Consider the following 6,708-nt stretch of genomic DNA (forward strand, 5'->3'; position numbering starts at 1 on the left):
AGTGAGCAGAAAAGTAATCATCGAGTATGTGGGAATTGCCTGAACCACTGATTTTGGTAAAGTTTCGTGTCTTGCACATGCCAGTAGTTTTTCATACCATCCCTGGATCTTACCGCGGGCCCTCTCACTGAATGTGGTCAAAGGCACCGTTTGTAATGCGACCAACAGCCATGGGCATCCCAAGATAATGCTAGTTGAACGCTCCACGACAATATTAAGGACATCTTTCAACTGATGCTTCAACTGAGTAGGTGTATTCGAACTGAAGAAAACTGAGCTCTTATCACGGTTGACACATTGCCCTGAAGCTTCTCCGTAAATTCTCAAAATGTCATTTAGTCTTGCAACACTCTAGTTTGTTGCACCGATGATGATCAAACTATCATCTGCAAAAAGTAAATTTGCGACCCAGGGTGACATGTAACTGACATGTATATATACCTCTGTCAATATGCCTGTCATTATAAAACTTGAGTAGATAAGAGAAACCTTTTGCGCATATCAAGAGTAAATATGGCAAAATCGGATCACCTTGCCTCAATTCGCGAGAGGGTGTGAAATAGGAAAGGTATTCTCCGTTAACTCGAACAGAGATGCGAATTGAAGATACATATTTCATGATCAACCGGACAAATACCATGTTGAAACCCAGTCTTGTTAATTTGGCCTCCAAATAATGCCATTCAGCTCTGTCATAGGCCTTCATCATGTCCAGTGATGATCCACAAGTATAGGGGATCAATTGTAATCCTTTCGATAAGTAAGAGTGTCGAACCCAACGAGGAGCAGAAGGAAATGACAAAGCGGTTTTCAGCAAGGTATTCTCTGCAAGTACTAAAAGTAGCGGTAACAAGTTGTTTGGTAGCAAGATAAATCGTAACAAGTAGCAAGTAACAATAGTAACAAAAGTGCGGCAAGGTGGCCCAATCCTTTTTGTAGCAAAGGACAAGCCGGAAAGCTCTCTTGTAGTCAGCAAAGCATTCTCGAGGACACATGGGAATTCTCATCTAGTCACGTTCATCATGTTTAGTTGATTCACGTTCGCTACTTTGATAATTTGATATGTGGGTGGACTAGTGCTAGGGTGATGTTCTTACTTGAACAAGCAACCTTCTTATGATCACCCCCTCTCGCAAGCATCCGCAGCTATGAAAGAAGAATTAAGATAAATCTAACCATAACATGAAACATATCGATCCAAATCAGCCCCTTACAGGATAACATATAAACTAGGGTTTAAGCTTCAGTCACTCTCGCAACCCATCATCTACTTATTACTCCCCAATGCCTTCCCTTAGTCCCAAGTATGGTGAAGCACTGCAAAAAAAACACTTCTGTGATGATATGTGTTTGTCACAGTAGGTCATGTTTTCTGTCATGCATGTACATCCATGACGATTTTATGACATAATCAAGATAGTCATACATGTGCTGTCGTAGAAGTGTTCCATGACAATACCAAATATCATCACGGAAGTGTCCACTTCCATGACGATAAATGGCGCGTCATGGAAGTGCTTTCGTCAAAGGTAACCGACACGTGGCATCCACCATAACAGGTCGTTGTTAAGCTATCGGGTTCCGGTTTGGGTCCGATAACCCGTTAACAGCCCGGACCAGTGGGGATTTTCCACGTGTAAAATTCTCAATGGCCAGAGGAACCACGTGTCGGCTTAGCGTTGGGACAGATTGTTGGAAATATGCCCTAGAGGCAATAATAGATTAGTTATTACCATATTTCCCTGTTCATGATACTCGTTTATTATCCATGCTAGAATTGTATTGATCGGAAACTCAAATACATGTGTGGATACATAGACAGCAACGTGTCCCTAGTGAGCCTCTACTAGACTAGCTCGTTGATCAAAGATGGCTATGGTTTCCTAGCCATGGACATGAGTTGTAATTTGATAACGGGATCACATCATTAGGAGAATGATGTGATGGACAAGACCCAAACTACAAACGTAGCATGTGATCGTGTCAAGTTTATTGCTATCGTTTTCTGCATGTCAAGTATATGTTCCTATGACCATGAGATCATGCAACTCACTGACACCGGAGGAGTACCTTGTGTGTACCAAACATTGCAACGTAACTGGGCGACTATAAAGGTGCTCTATAGGTATCTCCGAGGGTGTCTGTTGAGTTGGCATGGATCAAGACTGGGATTTGCCATTCCATATGACGGAGAGGTATCTCAGGGCCCACTCGGTAATACAACATCACAACAAGCTCGCAAGCAATGTGACCAATGAGTTAGTCACGGGATCTTGTATTATAGAATGAGTAAAGATACTTTCCGGTAACGAGATTGAACTAGATATGGAGATACCGGTGATCGAATCTCGGGCAAGTAACATGTCGATAGACAAAGGGAACTACATACGGGATTAGCTGAATCCTTGACATCGAGGTTCGAACGATAAGATCTTCGTAGAATATGTAGGAACCAATATGGGCATCCAGGTCTCGCTGTTGGTTATTGACCGTAGAGGTGTCTCGGTCATGTCTACACGATTCTCGAACCCGTAGGGTCGCACGCTTAACGCTCGGTAGCGCTAGGGTAGTATTGAGATATTAATAGTGGAAAGTCCGAAGGTTGTTCGGAGTCCCGGATGGGATCCGGGACATCACGAGGAGCTCCGGAATGGTCCAGAGGTAAAGATTTATATATGGGAAGTCATATTTTGGGCTCCGGAAAAAGTTCGATTTTTTCGGTATTGTATCGGGAAGGTTCTAGAAGGTTCCGGGGGTTCCACCATGGGGCCCAACGACCTAGGAAGGGCCCACATGGACCGAGGGGTGGGGCTACAGACCACTTAGGCTGGCCGCCCCATTCCCCAAGGCACATGTTGTTTAAATCTAGAGATAAGGTCTTATCTCTAAATTTAAAGGGTTGAATCTAGAGATAAGATGTTATCTCCTATTTTAAAGGGATTTCAACCTTGTGGCCGGCCCTAGATGGGTTTTGGACGCCCTCCCCTGTCCCCTAGCCTATATACATATGGGGGAGGTGCATGGGGGCAGCCAACTCTTCACCCTTGCCCATTGCCTCTCCCAACTCCTCTCACGTTTCACCGGTACGCGCTTGGCGAAGCCCTACCGGAGTTCCGTTGCCACCACCACCACCACACCGTCGCGTTGGTTCAGATCTCATCTACCTTCTCTCTCGCTTGCTGGATCAAGAAGGAGAGGACACTGCCGAGCCGCACGTGTGCTAAACTCGGAGGTGCCGTTCGTTCGACACTTGATCGGGAGTTCGTGGACGGATCGTGATTGGATCGTGAAGACGTTCGACTACATCAACCATGTTTCTTAACGCTTCCGCTTGGCGATCTACAAGGGTATGTAGCGTAGTTGTTCATCTCCTAGATCGATCTTGGTGAGCGTAGGAAAATTTTTGTTTTCCATGCAACGTTCCCCAACAGTGGCATCATGAGCTAGGTCTATGCGTAGATGACATCACGAGTAGAACACAAAGGAGTTTGTGGGTGTTGATATTAAGATTGCTTCCTTCCTTGGTATTTTCTTGATTCGGCGGTATTGTGGGATGAAGCGGCCTGGACCAACTTTACATGTCCACGTACATGAGACCGGTTCCATCGACAGACATGTGACTTTGTTGCATAAAGATGGCTGGCGGGTGTCTGTCTCTCCCACCTTAGTTGAATCGGATTCGACAAAGGCGGTCCTTGTAGAAGGTTAAATAACAACTTGCATATCACCGTTGTGGCTTTGCGTAGGTAAGAATCGTTCTTGCTAGATACCCATAGCAGCCACGTAAAACATGCAACAACAATTAGAGGATGTCTAACTTGTTTTTGCAGGGTATGTTGTGATATGATATGGCCAAAGACATGATGAAATATATTTGATGTATTAGATGATCATGTTTGTAATAGTTTATATCGACTTGCATGTCGATGCATACGGCAACCGGCAGGAGCCATAGGGTTGTCTTTAATTATTGCATGACTTGCATGTCAATCATTAAGCACTATGTAATGCTTTGCTTTATCGCTAAGCGGTAGCAATAGTAGTAGAAGCATGGTTGGCGTGACAACCCCGATGGCAACACGATGATGGAGATCATGGTGTCATGCCGGTGACGATGGAGATCATGCCGGTGCTTTGGAGATGGAGATCAAAAGCATGAGTTGATGGCCATATCATGTCACTTATGATTTGCATGTGATGTTAATCCTTTAATGCATATTATTTTGCTTAGGACGATGGTAGCATTATAAGGTGATCCCTCACTAAATTTTCAAGATAAAATTGTGTTCCCCCCAAGTGTGCACCGTTGCGAAAGTTCGTTGTTTCGAAGCACCATGTGAAGATCGGGTGTGATAGACTCTACGTTCGCATACAATGGGTGCAAGCCAGTTTTGCACATGCGGAACACTTGGGTTAAACTTGACGAGTATAAGTGCATCTAGTGCCCCTTAGTGATTTTGGTGTATTGAAGACTTATAGGTTAAGGGGTTAATGTGTTTGTGAGTGTACATAGGTCTATAAGTCTATGAGGAGTTTGATATTTACGATGAAAGTCAACCCCTAAAAATGAATGTCTTCAGCTGAAGACTTTGGCCTTCTGAAGACTTTGAAAGTGAAGAAATTGGTGTGACCATGAAGACTTGATATTCATGCGAGGAATATGAAGCGTGAAGACTTTTGTTTTCGTAGTTTCGTTTTTCTCTTTCTTGAGTCATAGGAAACACCGTACTGTTAAAGGGGGTCGAGGTAAAACTAAGGAAAAGTTTGCAAGTGATGCTCATCTCAAAATCCTACACCCATCCAATCCCTTCGAGTGAAGCCATTGGAAATCTCACACAGTTCAGTCAATATCTTCAGTGACAGAGACGAAGTTCTTCTGTTCTCTCGGGAATTTGTTCTGACTGAGGAGTTAGGAATTCGCCAGTGCAGATTGCCTACAAGTGAGGAACATGATAGCCCTAAGGAATTTGATAGTCAAATTTCCGACCGTTGTTGTGCTATGCGCCAACTGTCCCAAAATATCTACCCACCTAACGGTCATATCATTGAAGGGCATTTATATCTTATCATGTCGGGCTGCTCCCTAGGCTATAAATAGCCGCCCCCTACAACCACTAGTTGGTTGGCTGCTCCGAGAGAAACTGACACTTGTCATTGAGAGCATCCCATCCTCCGAGGACTTTGAGCGAAGATCATCAAGTGAGGAAAACCCAAACCCAAACACCTACAAACCCAAAGTGATTGAGCATCACTGAAGAGATTGTTCCTGTGTGGAACATATGCTTGTTACCTTTGAGGATGTGCATCCTCCAGACGGTTAGGCGTCATGGTCTAGAGCATCCAAGAGGAAATTGTGGATCGCCGAGTGACCGAGTCTGTGAAGGTTTGGAAGTCACCTGAAGAATTACCACGAGTGATTGGGCGAGGTCTGTGTGATCTTGGCTCAAGGAGAATACGGTGAGGACCGTGTGTCCTCAGGTTTAAATACCTAGCTGCTCCAACCAGACGTACGACTGTCACGGAAGTTGGAACTGGTCTACCAAATCATCATCTTCACCAAGCTACTGGTTCTATTTCCTCAACCCTTTCATTTCCTCATTCTTGTGTTGAAGTAATTGATCGTTACTGTTTGAAGACTTTGACTGAAGACTTTCTCAATTTCCTCAATCCTATTTCTTTAGTCAGTTTGTCTTCAGCCCGCTTATCCTGTTTACACGCTACTTGTACTCTGTGCTTGTTTTCATTTCATCATGATGATTGTGCTTCTGTTCTATTATGCATGCATCTGAGTACTTATTCCGCTGCTAAGTAGTTTGTTGCTTAGGAATTTCCTCACCTTGAAATTCCCTAGTGACGAATTTGTAAAAATCGCCTATTCACCCCCTCTCTAGTCGATATAACGCACTTTCAATTGGTATCAGAGCAAGGTACTCCCTTGTTCTGTGTGATTTTGGTTTAACCACCTGGAGTTTAGTTATGTCGACCGCAGGAGTGAAGAAAGTGACATGCCCCATCTTTGACGGTCATGATTATCCCAAGTGGAAGGCCATGATGAAGAAGCGCCTCATGGCGATGAACAGCGAGCTGTGGACCGTCACTGAGATTTGTGTTACCGATCTTTGCAAGATGGCGGAGGCTGATGATATTCGCAAGTACACTCGACTTGACATCATGGCGAAGGATATCATTTGCTCCTGCTTGGAACATTATGCATCTCTGCCATGCAAAGCTTATCTGGGACCGACTCTCTGATGTCTATGAAGGTCATCGAACTCGTCATGATCCCTGGTTCGAGGATTTCAAGGAATCGCTCAAAACGATGACTTTCGACCCTGAACCATCATCCTCTGCGCCATGCCTAATGGCAAAAGGTGCCAAGGTAACCGAATGTTTCTTATCCGAGTCTAGTGATGATGAATTTGGACAAAGCTATACCAAGCTTGCTTCTCTTGCCACTAAACAACAAAAAGCTTTGGAAGAAGTTCAAAACATGCTAGATGAAAGCGATGATATGTTGGGTGAAGAAATTGATCGAACTCAAACTCTGAATGGTAATCCTCAAAGACTTTAGTCTAAGTTTGACAACCTTCAGAGTCATCATAACACTCTCTTAGCTGATCATGAGAAGCTTTCTTATGAACTTCTTCAAAGAAAGCAAGATCTTGAGAAGCTAAGGGTGAGTTATGAAGATCTTCAGAAGGAGCGTGA

Source organism: Aegilops tauschii, chromosome 1, assembly GCF_002575655.3.
Source record: "Aegilops tauschii subsp. strangulata cultivar AL8/78 chromosome 1, Aet v6.0, whole genome shotgun sequence".
NCBI lineage: Eukaryota > Viridiplantae > Streptophyta > Magnoliopsida > Poales > Poaceae > Aegilops > Aegilops tauschii.